The sequence below is a fragment of the Haliotis rubra genome, unplaced genomic scaffold (genome assembly GCF_003918875.1).
Source record: "Haliotis rubra isolate DU_JTF1 unplaced genomic scaffold, ASM391887v1 Scf55, whole genome shotgun sequence".
Lineage (NCBI taxonomy): Eukaryota > Metazoa > Mollusca > Gastropoda > Lepetellida > Haliotidae > Haliotis > Haliotis rubra.
The window spans coordinates 2,279,477-2,293,602 of NW_025767246.1; the positions used below are offsets into that span (position 1 = coordinate 2,279,477).

General features: G+C 41.9%; 1 protein-coding gene across 1 annotated transcript in view; it reads right to left on the reverse strand.

The window, feature by feature from the left end:
• LOC124253730 (trissin receptor-like) overlaps positions 1 to 14,126 on the reverse strand; it is a 122,618-nt gene that overhangs the window by 56,525 nt on the left and 51,967 nt on the right. The gene's annotated exons all lie outside the window — the stretch shown is intronic.

Consider the following 14,126-nt stretch of genomic DNA (forward strand, 5'->3'; position numbering starts at 1 on the left):
CCAGCTGATACGGTTGTCTGTAAATAAAAGAATCTGGACCACACAAGCATGTGATTGATATCATGAGCATTGATCAACGCAATGGATACGATGTATAAGGTCAGCGAGCCTGACCACCACACTACCCGCGAAGATCCGAGTTAGAATTGATCTTCAGCAACTCATACTTGTCGTAAGAGGCGACTAACGGGATCGGGTGGTCAGGCTCGCTGACTTGGTTGACACATCCCAAATGCGTAGATCGATGCTCATGATGTCAATCACTGGATTGTCTGGTCAACACTCAATCTCAATTATTTACAGACCACCGTCATGTACAAAACAAACTGACCAGCTCCCGTTTGTCACCACGACAAGCATGAGTTGCTGAAGACCAGTTCTAACCCGGATGTTCATGGATCAACATACATATAGAACGGCAGCGTATGTTACACATCTTGTGCCAGTAATGAAGCACCCTGTGTTATAAAAAAACTCGTTAGTTGGTAAACATGTGAAAATACGATGAATTATAAGTGCTGATTGAGCAGTAATTGACAGTAACCCTTCACAAACATGGTGGTCCAAGAAATGAGGCAAATGAGAAAAAACGGACTGTGAGATTGACAAGTGAAGACAAACATCAAGCATGCCTTGGAAGCTTAATAAACAAACAAGTCGCAGAAGATGAAGTTGCGGGACAGGAGTGAGTGAGTATGGTTTTACGCCGCTTTTAGCAATATTCTAGCAATATGACGGCGGGGAACTCCAGAAACGAGCTTCACACATTGTACATATATGGAGAATCAAACCCAGGTCTTCGGTGTGAAGAGCGAACGCTTCAACCACTGGGCTAAAACTAAACGTTTGTAACCTTTTCTGAAGCCTTTAGGGGTGGTGGGGTAGCCTAGTGGTTAAAGCGTTGGCTTGTCACGACGAAGACCCGGGTTCGATTCCCCACATGGGCACAATGTGTGAAGCCCATTTCTGGTGTCCCCCGCCGTGATATTGCTGGAATATTGCTAAAAGCGGCGTAAAACTAAACTCAGCCAGTCAGTCTGAAGCCTTTAACATTGTAAAGACCTTGTGGGTACAATGTGTGAAGACCGTTTCTGGGGTCCCCCGCCGTGATATTGCTGGAAGATTGCCAAACGCGGCGTAAAACCATATTCAGTCAGTCAGTCAGTAAAGACCTTGATCCAGCTACCTCTGAGCCTTATTATGCTCGCTTCGTGACCGCTTCATGTACAGGTCTTTCGCGAGAAAACGTTTATACATCAAGTGTCAATTGTTGACAAATCAAGGATAATAATTAGAGTGATTTTGAGATGCGAACCCAATGTCACTAAATCCTGACACGACAAAGGGCCGCAACTCTGCACAACGCCTTACGACGCAATATAGATATTTCCATACACAATCTCCAACATTTCCTGCCAGCATACCCCAAGTCGTATACTAGGACGGATCATTCATCGTTTGATCGATTTATGAGTCATATTGCCTGATAATAGTTGCACAAAGAACTTAAGAGATTGAGACATGCTTCAGTTGACTAAACACATAATGGACATAAGGACAAAATTGACTGACCATTAGTTATCGATTCATAATTATACAACAAAACAGCCTCGTGGTTACAGACTGCGAGACTGAGGGGTATCATTACGGCTTTATAATACGTATTTATATGAAGGGTAGGGTTATATGATACATAGTTAGACTGGAGAGCAAGGAGCGGCGATCTTGCTAGGAAAGACAACAGTTGAAACTTCCTTGTTCTCTAACCTGTCGGGGCCGGTAGGGTAGCGTAGTGGTTAAAGCGTTGGCTCGTCACGCCGAAGACCCGGGTTCGATTCCCCACATGGGTACAATGTGTGAAACCCATTTCTGGTGTCCCCCGCCGTGATATTGCTGGAATATTGCTAAAAGCGGCGTAAAACTAAACTCACTCACTCACTCACTCCAACCTGTCGGGGCGGTGGGGTAGCCTAATGGTTAAAGCGTTGGCTCGTCACGCCGAAGACCCGAGTTCGATTCCCCACATGGGCACAATGTGTGAAACCCATTTCTGGTGTCCCCCGCCGTGATATAGCTGGAATATTGCTAAAAGCGGCGTAAAACTAAACTCACTCACTCTAACCTGTCGGGTTGGTGGGGTAACCTGGTTGTTAAAGCGTTGGCTCGTCACGCCGAAGACCCGGGTTCGATTCCCCACATGGGTACAATGTGTGAAACCCATTTCTGGTGTCCCCCGCCGTGATATTGCTGGAATATTGGTAAAAGCGGCGTGAAACCAAACTCACTCACTCTAACCTGAGGGGACCAAGGGTTAATGTGTCCCCAACACTTGGATACTGGTCGTAGGAATCGACTAATTGAGGGATAAAGGGATTCTAGGTCATGCCATAAACTACGGTTATACCGAATTCAAAGGGGTATTACTTTAGTTCGTTATAGCCATAGTTCGTTATAAGCATTTCGACAAAAATACATAGCATGTGGTCGTGACCAAAATAGCTCCAACAGTTCGTTATAAGCGTTAGTTATTATGGTGGTGGGTGGTCCTGTGCACACAGTTCAGGTCACAAATCAGTTGAAGTTAAACAGCGTTGAGCGCGGAGAGGACTTGGATGGGTGACCGTGTTTGGCAGCTTGACTCCTGAGAGTTTCTTGGACTTCTGTCCTGCCCCACAACTAAGCACATGTGATACACGTGGTCTCACCTGAGTCAAGTCAGTTTGTTCAACATAGCCTCTGTTCACCTAGCAGAAATGGGAAAACCATGTGACTATAACCTTCTAGCGCCTAACAGGCAGCTGGGTTATTTGGGTTAATAACGTGTTAATGCGCTTTGAGAATAGCTTCATGGCGTGGAGACGGCGCAGTATAAATGTCATTATTATTAATATTTTTGTCAACGTAGTTTGTTGTAAGTGTCTCCACCATTTGTCGTACCACAATATGCATCAGTAAGTGGTCTGCCCTACATAACGGAACAATAACGGAAGCAAATTTTTTAAATACAAACCACCAAAAAACATTTCTGCAATCAAAATATAAACGTCAGCACGAGGAAATAACCATACTCGATTGTCCATCGAACCATATTACATCGGATGTAAAAGGCAAAACATATTGAATTATATGAATAGGCGACTGAGAATGAGTGAATCCAGCAGGTGTTCACGAAATGGGGAGGATCACCTGCTCTGCCATTACCACCCGACACCCATACAACTTTCATAGAAGTAAGTGATTGTTGCCTGATTACTAACAACAGTTCGCCTGCCATGGGACAGTGAGTGAGTGAGTGAGTGAGTGAGTGAGTCATGAGTGAGCTTATGATGAGTACAATCCGGGTACAACCCACCAATAGAAATGTACACAACAATGAAGTCCAAGTAATTCCAGAATATCATATATATAAGCAGGTGTTTATAAATATCAAACGGTGATGTTTCCAAGTGCTCACGAAAAAGTGAGCGTATCCTGCCAAACCGGTGGCAGCCGTCATAAACATACGCACTGGCAAAACAATTGTTGGCCTAAAAATAACCCACGGGAACACATGGTACGAGTCGTCTGATGCATCAAATTTGGAAATCATTTTCACGTGTCGACCATGAAACTTTTAAAACTTTTTGCCGTTGTGACTTAGTCAAGCTGCATCTGAGAGTCAACGGTGCCCATTAGTACAGGACAGAGTTGGGAAATGCATCAGGAATCATTTTTGGATGCCTCAAATTTGGAAATGTCTTGTTCCATCAACAATTCTGAAACCTTTTCTGGGGCCATCAATGAAACCCTGATCAAACAGCTTCTGATTGCAGAACACCTACATCGTCACATGAGGATTGCAGAACACCTACATCGTCACATGAGGATTGTAGAACACCTACATCGTCACATCAGGATTGTAGAACACCTACATCGTCACATCAGGATTGCAGAACACCTACATCGTCACATCAGGATTGCAGAACACCTACATCATCACATGAGGATTGTAGAACACCTACATCGTCACATCAGGATTGCAGAACACCTACATCATCACACCAGGATTGTAGAACACCTACATCATCACATGAGGATTGCAGAATACCTACATCGTCACATCAGGATTGCAGAACACCTACATCGTCACATCAGGATTGTAGAACACCTACATCGTCACATCAGGATTGCAGAACACCTACATCATCACATCAGGATTGCAGAACACCTACATCATCACATCAGGATTGTAGAACACCTACATCATCACATCAGGATTGTAGAACACCTACATCATCACATCAGGATTGTAGAACACCTACATTATCACATCAGGATTGCAGAACACCTACATCGTCACATCAGGATTGTAGAACACCTACATCATCACATCAGGATTGCAGAACACCTACATCGTCACATCAGGATTGCAGAACACCTACATCATCACATCAGGATTGCAGAACACCTACATCGTCACATCAGGATTGTAGAACACCTACATCATCACATCAGGATTGCAGAACACCTACATCATCACATCAGGATTGCAGAACACCTACATCATCACATCAGGATTGCAGAACACCTACATCGTCACATCAGGATTGCAGAACACCTACATCGTCACATCAGGATTGCAGAACACCTACATCATCACATCAGGATTGCAGAACACCTACATTATCACACCAGGATTGTAGAACACCTACATCATCACATGAGGATTGTAGAACACCTACATCATCACATCAGGATTGCAGAACACCTACATCATCACATCAGGATTGTAGAACACCTACATCATCACATGAGGATTGTAGAACACCTACATCATCACATCAGGATTGCAGAACACCTACATCATCACATCAGGATTGCAGAACACCTACATCATCACATCAGGATTGCAGAACACCTACATCGTCACATCAGGATTGTAGAACACCTACATCGTCACATCAGGATTGCAGAACACCTACATCATCACATCAGGATTGCAGAACACCTACATTATCACACCAGGATTGTAGAACACCTACATCATCACATGAGGATTGTAGAACACCTACATCATCACATCAGGATTGCAGAACACCTACATCATCACATGAGGATTGTAGAACACCTACATCATCACATGAGGATTGTAGAACACCTACATTATCACATCAGGATTGCAGAACACCTACATCATCACATGAGGATTGTAGAACACCTACATCATCACATCAGGATTGTAGAACACCTACATTATCACATCAGGATTGTAGAACACCTACATTATCACATCAGGATTGTAGAACACCTACATCGTCACATCAGGATTGCAGAACACCTACATTATCACATCAGGATTGTAGAACACCTACATCATCACATCAGGATTGCAGAACACCTACATTATCACATCAGGATTGTAGAACACCTACATTATCACATCAGGATTGTAGAACACCTACATCGTCACATCAGGATTGTAGAACACCTACATCATCACATCAGGATTGTAGAACACCTACATTATCACATCAGGATTGTAGAACACCTACATTATCACATCAGGATTGTAGAACACCTACATTATCACATCAGGATTGTAGAACACCTACATCGTCACATCAGGATTGTAGAACACCTACATTATCACATCAGGATTGTAGAACACCTACATCATCACATGAGGATTGCAGAATACCTACATCGTCACATCAGGATTGCAGAACACCTACATCGTCACATCAGGATTGTAGAACACCTACATCGTCACATCAGGATTGTAGAACACCTACATCATCACATGAGGATTGTAGAACACCTACATCATCACATCAGGATTGCAGAACACCTACATCGTCACATCAGGATTGTAGAACACCTACATCATCACATGAGGATTGTAGAACACCTACATCATCACATCAGGATTGCAGAACACCTACATTATCACATCAGGATTGCAGAACACCTACATTATCACATCAGGATTGCAGAACACCTACATCGTCACATCAGGATTGTAGAACACCTACATTATCACATCAGGATTGTAGAACACCTACATCATCACATCAGGATTGCAGAACACCTACATTATCACATCAGGATTGTAGAACACCTACATCGTCACATCAGGATTGCAGAACACCTACATCGTCACATCAGGATTGTAGAACACCTACATTATCACATCAGGATTGCAGAATACCTACATCATCACATCAGGATTGCAGAACACCTACATCATCACATCAGGATTGCAGAACACCTACATTATCACATCAGGATTGCAGAACACCTACATCGTCACATGAGGATTGCAGAACACCTACATCGTCACATCAGGATTGAAGAACACTTACATCGTCACATGAGGATTGCAGAACACCTACATTATCACATCAGGATTGCAGAACACCTACATCATCACACCAGGATTGCGGAACACCAACATCGTCACATCAGGATTGAAGAACACTTACATCGTCACATCAGGATTGCGGAACACCAACATCGTCACATCAGGATTGAAGAACACTTACATCGTCACATCAGGATTGCAGAACACCTACATCATCACACCAGGATTGCGGAACACCAACATCGTCACATCAGGATTGCAGAACACCTACATCATCACATCAGGATTGCAGAACACCTACATCATCACATCAGGATTGCAGAACACCTACATCATCACATCAGGATTGCAGAACACCTACATCATCACATCAGGATTGCATAACACCTCCATCGTCACATCAGGATTTCAGAACACCTACATCGTCACATGAGGATTGCAGAACACCTACATCATCACATCAAGATTGTAGAACACCTACATCGTCACATCAGGATTGCAGAACACCTACATCATCACATGAGGATTGCAGAACACCTACATCATCACATGAGGATTGTAGAACACCTACATCGTCACATGAGGATTGCAGAACACCTACATCATCACATGAGGATTGTAGAACACCTACATCGTCACATGAGGATTGCAGAACACCTACATCATCACATGAGGATTGTAGAACACCAACATCGTCACATCAGGATTGCAGAACACCTCCATCGTCACATCAGGATTGCAGAATACCTACATCATCACATCAGGATTGCAGAATACCTACATCATCACATCAGGATTGCAGAATACCTACATCATCACATCAGCCTGATGTTTGGGTAAGCTGGCCTACCGGTCTATGTGCACCCTTATATTTCACAAGACAGTTGTACTATTAAGAACCTATAACCATCCCAATACATGTTTTCTCTCAAGTTTAGTTTAGGATGAGGATGCTATCGAAATTCGTTCAACAAACTATGTTGAACCGACAAACGAACTTTACCTGAGCGTCCGGGTTCGTAACTAATTCTGCATTGAAATACATTAAATTCATTTCAATGTTACCTTTTACGCAAAGGGGAATCTTCTCCTATGGATAATCGAGACTGGTTACTTTCTGGCATTGGCGTTTTATGATGACATAACAGAATAGTTCGTCGCTTTCTATTTATGAACATGACGTGTATTATGGTACCTTTTCCTTATACTACGACTTTCTTCTTGTTCTAAAACTAGCGTATATCGCCACTGTGATCATGGTGTAGGTGAGCTCAGGAGTAACTGGAAAGGCATTCTTCCACCAAAGATAAAGGTAAAAGTGTCTTTGTTTTCGGCGATGTAATTTTAACTGCTATTTTGCCTTGACGCTCAGTGGAATCCGCCTCAGATTTAGATTCAGATTCATTTTTATTCTCGAAAGGCCTATAGTAATGGACAATTATATGCATGGTGGTTGTGGTGACATTTCTTGCATTGAAGCATTTTTAAATAAATTGCGATTTGATAATCTCTGACATATTTGTTCATCACAAATGACTTTTTAAATCTAAATACATGGGACACTACGAAATTCAGATAGTAATGGAGACTGGTTATTTTAAGGCATTAACTTTCTCTGAATAGAACAAACACTAACTACGTAACAGTATATCGCACTGCAACCACTACGTCGAATGGCGTTCTTCTGTGAGTGGCATGTTTAGAAGCTGGAGAATCAGATGAAGACAAAACTTTATGGATGAAAAAGTTCTTTATTCGGATGATGCGACGTTTCGATACAGATTCTTGCATCGTTGTCAAGCAAGTATGAGTCAGATTAAAAAAGGTTGATGTATATATACAGTAAAATAATAAACAAGACTGACTGACAATTGACACTTGATGTATAAACGTTTTCTCGCTAAAGACCTGTACATGAAGCGGACACGAAGCGAGAATAATAAGGCTCAGAGGTAGCTGGATCAAGGTCTTTACTGACTGACTGACTGAATATGGTTTTACGCCGCTTTTAGCAATGTTCCAGCAACATCACGGCGGGGACACCAGAAATGGGCTTCACACATTGTACCCATGTGGGGATTCGAACCCGGGCCTTCGGTGTGACGAGCCAACGCTTTAACCACTAGGCTACCCCACCGCCCAATTAACAAGAAGTTAAAAGGGAAGTAGAATAACAATGTGATGACAAGGGATTACATGTAGAAGCCAGTGACAATAGATTACATTAGAAGCCAGTGACAATAGATTACATTAGAAGCCAGTGACAATAGATTACATTAGAAGCCAGTGACAATGGGTGACATTTAGAAGCCAGTGGGATGTACAGAGCAGGAGAGGTTGGACATGTTTATACAAGTTACACAAGCAGTTAAGGTTGGTGGATGAGTTCGTCATATGGTTAGGGAATGAAATAACCTTGATCTCTGTTGATCAGGGGGCAGTGTCGTTTGATGTGGATGGCTTCAGTCAATTTCCGTTTGGAAGTTCTTGTTTCAAATACATGAGGGAGAATTATCTCATACAGCCGCGAATAGCTGCAACATAATCACACGGTCCACTCAACAGCATATGATCGGAGACATTCTGTGTGAAAAATGAATCAGTTTGTAAGGTTTCCTGATACAAGTCGTCAAGCAAATTTTCTCGCCATGCCGAATGTGATATCTGTCAAATCTGGGACATGTTACTTGTCAAGTAATTCTCATTTCATACACAATTGTAAGTCAAAACGTTTTCTACCATTCAAACACCATTTAATAACGTCCCTTTAACTTGTCAGATTTGCAAGGCAATCATGTCTCCGGTGCCAATATGAAATACCTAGTTTGTGCGTCATCTAGTGTTAGCTTCGGCGAAACGAATTCATCGAGACAATGGGATAGATTTGTAGGTAGTTGTATAACGAAAGCCTATTGTGTAACGTTATGATGGCCATCAGTTGATCAAAACCCCTGTCTTTGTCGAACTTGATTTTGTAGTTACATGTTAAAGTGTTGTGAACTGAACGCATTGCCAGAAACAATGTACTTTATTACACTATACATGGGAGTAGAGCGAACTGTATTTCTTTAGTAAAAAGAGAAAAACTACACATTGATTGTATTGATTTCAACATCATATATTTATGAAAGAAAAGAATTTGGCACAACTTATACAAAGTTGAGTTTATGTCCCGCAATAACCAGAAACTCCAGCCTTTGGTGCTTATACTTCACAACGTACATTACAGCATCAACCTTTAAAGATTTCCAAAACGCTTTAAATGACTTGAACTTTGTTCAAAATGTTCCAAACTTTGGTCAGGGTTTCAGCATTCAGGGTCATATTTTTTCTTTTTCCACAGACAAAAATGTAATATTCTGACTTGTACCATCTGTTTCAGGTGGACAATTGCCTTGCCTTTGCATGTGTTAGACACGATGTGGACATGATGCAAACGTCACACGACTCTTTCTCAAACTTTTGTTTGATCAATGTTACAAAACCTGGCTCATCCAGTGCCTTCCCTGTATCATACGTTCCCTTGTTTCTGAGACTAACAATTTACTTGACCTTGCATGTGTTTGTATCATCAGTGAGACAGGATGCGCTTATATCGATCTGGTCTGGTATCATTACCATTTGATAGTCATTCATAAACGCTGGCTCGTGGTATAGGCGGCACCGTACAATAGGAGTTGTGTTTAGTAGAAACTCCTGAAGTCAAGGGAAACGGTGTTCTTGTTATATAAAACATTTGAAGTGCTATCAATGATGAGTTGTACATGGTGAATCAGCTGAAGAAATCTCTGGAGTCCGTACTTATAAAATGCTACAGTGCCATTAAAATTTACTTTCATTGCAGTTTCGACGCCGACAACGGTCCCAGTCACTTTACGCCGTTGCTGCCGCCGATCATGAAGACTGGACTATAACACAAACTCCCAGACAGCTACGGTTTAGGACGATAAAACATTAATCTAACATCACATCAATCTATGGGCGCAATATACTGATAATTTACTGTTGGAAATATAAGGCGTGGAAAACACTATTTGTCATGAAATGATTATAAATGAGTTTTTCTATGCCGCAGAATCTGCCAAATCCACTGTAACTACTGTCTAACATGTTCTGTTAACAATAAATTAGATTCATCGGATCCAACCGCGTCAACTTCATCATGATGTGAAGATCATGTTGCTCTTAAACTTTTCGCCCACCGCTGTCGACATGATGGAACCGAACCCATTACAAGCGGGGTGGGATAAAGGTCCCTGGCTTTTGATTTTCAATGGTGCTAATTTGCCTGGTAATTGGTGCCACACGGGATAATGCAATAGACAAGGGTACAACAACGTTCACAGACAGCTTACTACCATTCTCTTTAGCTTCACGTGGTAAATCTATTTCATTTCAACGATAGATCTTACCAAGCACCACTAGACATATAATAGTGTTATGATTGGATATTGGATGCTATAACAGTTTTAAGTGTACATTCCCATTGTGGCTGAAGTGTTCCCTTGTATGGGTATTCTGGAGTTTGTCTCTAGCTTCCATCCTTTAGTACGGGCCTGACCGTCGACGATATGTCAATACCCCCCCCCCTCCTCCCCCACGTTTCAGATGCGGGATGTTGCTCTAGTCGAGCACAAAGGATTTGCCAATATCAGTCACCTTGAAAGAAACCTCGAAGAGGAGAATCCGTCTTTTATCGTGGATTCTACTTTGCTAGTATGTTCAAGGTCACAACTGAAGATGCAATTATTAACTGTTATTAACAAGAGTGAGTGAGTTACAATTTATCGTCACATCGGCTATTAACAAGAAGCTGTAGTATGGATTTAAATGAGCTGACTTAAGGATTTCAATTTCTACGGTCTTTCAAAGTTAATTTTAACTTAGAGGCTGATTTCTTTATCAAGTTAATTTTAAAGCACATGTTCGTGACTATTAAGGCGCTACATGTCTACCATCGCATTGAAATATCAGACCACACTTCATTTATGGAATTGTATTCATTTAGCATACTAACATGTTAAAAGCGACTAAAAAAATTCTTACTCAACAACATTACTGAATATCATAAAGGGTCAATCAGTGAATTAATTTTCTTTTAGACAATACCTCATTTTTGGTACGATGGCCGTGGATACTAAAAATCCATTTGAGTTGAGTCAAACCACGTGTCTGCTTAATGCAGGAGAGAAGCCTGAAGTAACTGAAGCCTTAGACGTGTACCATTTTGCAGTGTTTCTGATAATAGTTTCGTCTGCCTGTCGTATGGGCTGGGAGCAAACGAAAACTGGGCCAGGCAAATTGTACCTGTCTCATCATCGCTAATAACAGATCTAAGACTTTGTTTGGTACATAGCTGTTTTCGACCATTGTACATGCTTGTTTATTGTTTAACACCGCACTCAGTCATTTTCCAGCTATATGACCGCGGTCTGTAAATATTCGACTCCGGACCAGACACTCCAGTGATTGACACCATGAGCATCGATGTAGGCAACTGGCTGACTGACTGAATTTGGTTTTTACGCCGCTTTTAGCAATATTCCAGCAACATCACGGTGGGGGACACCAGAAATGGGCTTCACACATTGTACCCATGTGGGGCTTCGAACCCGGGTCTTCGGCGTGACGAGCCAACGCTTTAACCACTAGGCTACCCCACCGCCCCAGGCAACTGGGATACAATGACATGTGTCAGCTTCTACGTCACCGAGCCTGACCACCCGGTCCTCCGAGTCGCAAGACCAGTTGTGACCTGGATCCTCAGGTCCACCGTAAGTGTGAGCTATTGTCATAACACTCTTTCTGAGTGGTCATTTATACCTGACATGGAGACCGACAAACCTCATATGTATTAGCCCAAGTTATACATTACGGGTCAATAGCCTGTATATACTCCAGAAAGGAGACAATTCTTTAGTTAAATTCATATACACCGGTGTCATGGCGACAAAGTGGTGGTCAGTGGTCAGTGGTCAGTGGTCAAACGTGGTAGCAACGTCAGAAACACAATCGGGCCAACGGGGACTCAACCTGTGACCATAGTTCCTGGTGAACACAAGAAACGCAACGCTGCAAAGCGGACTGGCACTGACAAACCAATGGTAAGGCCAAAATGGGAGTCGAACCCAAAATGATATATTCGAGCAAGCTGATAAAACACGAATAGATGAAGCAATCTTCATCCATCACGTGTTAAAGTATATACCAATGCTTATCACGAGCTCAAAGACTCCAATAATTTAATGTACACATGCATGATCTAACTTTTTCAGAAGTTTCCGTTGATGGTTAGTTAGACCTGGGCCCCGTTCCTCAAAGCGATCGTAGCGCTAAGATGATTGTAACTCCCATACTTTAACATAGGCTTACGACTCTCGTAGCGCTACGATCGCTTTGAGGAACGGGGCCCTGAACGCAAAATCACAATGGTATGTACAGTAGGCAAATTTGTACATCCATCAACCAAATACGTCATCAGACCAATCATTTCCAGCACAAAATATGTCCTAATATCTTCAGCCTTTCGATTTGACGAATCGTGAAAGTCAGCAGAGGAATGGATTCGTTTGTGAAAAGAAGAAATCCCATACGAAATGATGAGTTGGCATGTCTCCCTGCACCACAAAGCTATGTTTGGGAAGAAGAGAGCCAAATAAAACACCAACTCCTTGCAGCTCTGAAGCCACGGTAACGTAAGCCGGTTGAAGCTATCATAAGAAGCATGAAAACTAATTGACAAGGCTTAAATATTTCTTTCAATGTAGTTTCTTACCACAAAACGTTTTTCATTGTCACAGTTTGCAGTGTGCAAAGCCAACCAGTCTAGCCTCTAATGGAAGACATATGCGTTACATTCCAATGGTGATCAAGGGATTTGTAAATACGTTCTGTGGCTTGTAATTTGATAAAACCTTAAGCCTTAATACGCCAAAACCTTAATACTTACGACACGAGGACTGAGGAAAAGGTACTTTAGATTGATTGATAACTTGTTAACAATTGATCTTTGAACACTATACAGAGAAGAAAAGAAAACTGTATCTAGTCATTTGAAAAGAATAACTTTTGTATGAATTATATGCTTAAAAGTGTGTTTCTTTGTTATTTAATATCATTACTTGTACGAATGCTGATTTTGTTTATAGTTCAACTAAACAAATACTACAAAGTCTTGCTTGTAATGACAACCTAAGTTGGGATGTAGAGACTTTTACGGGGAACATGTTCTTGGAACAGAGAATCAATGGATATTGATGTAGGTTTCTTATTAAAAGAATAAGTGAACACACATTTACGAGAAACTATCTGACCCATTCGACGTTGCACATTTTGCGAATCAATCTTTGCACGTTGTGGTCAAATGAGAATATCCCCTTGTATGCTCTTGGCAGTGAAAGGCGTATCTGCACAGTGCGCTCATGTCAGTGAAAGTATCTATCGTTCTATGCTCATGCCAGTGAGAGGAATATCGCTCACTCCAAGCATGTGGTACGAATGGCATGGGCGTGCAAATACCTACCATCCCATTATTATGATACCTCTATACTGTTAGTACGAGGAATACCCATTACTCCATGATCATGGTAGTAAATTTCCAAGTACCTACCATTCTATGCCCATGGTATTGAAAATGTCTACTATCCTATGGTTATGGTAGTGAAAGCATCTACCATCCTATGGTCATGGTAGTGAAAGCACCTACCATCCTATGGTCATGGCAGTGAAAGCACCTACCATCCTATGCTCATGGCAGTGAAAGTACCAAACCATCCTATGGTCATGA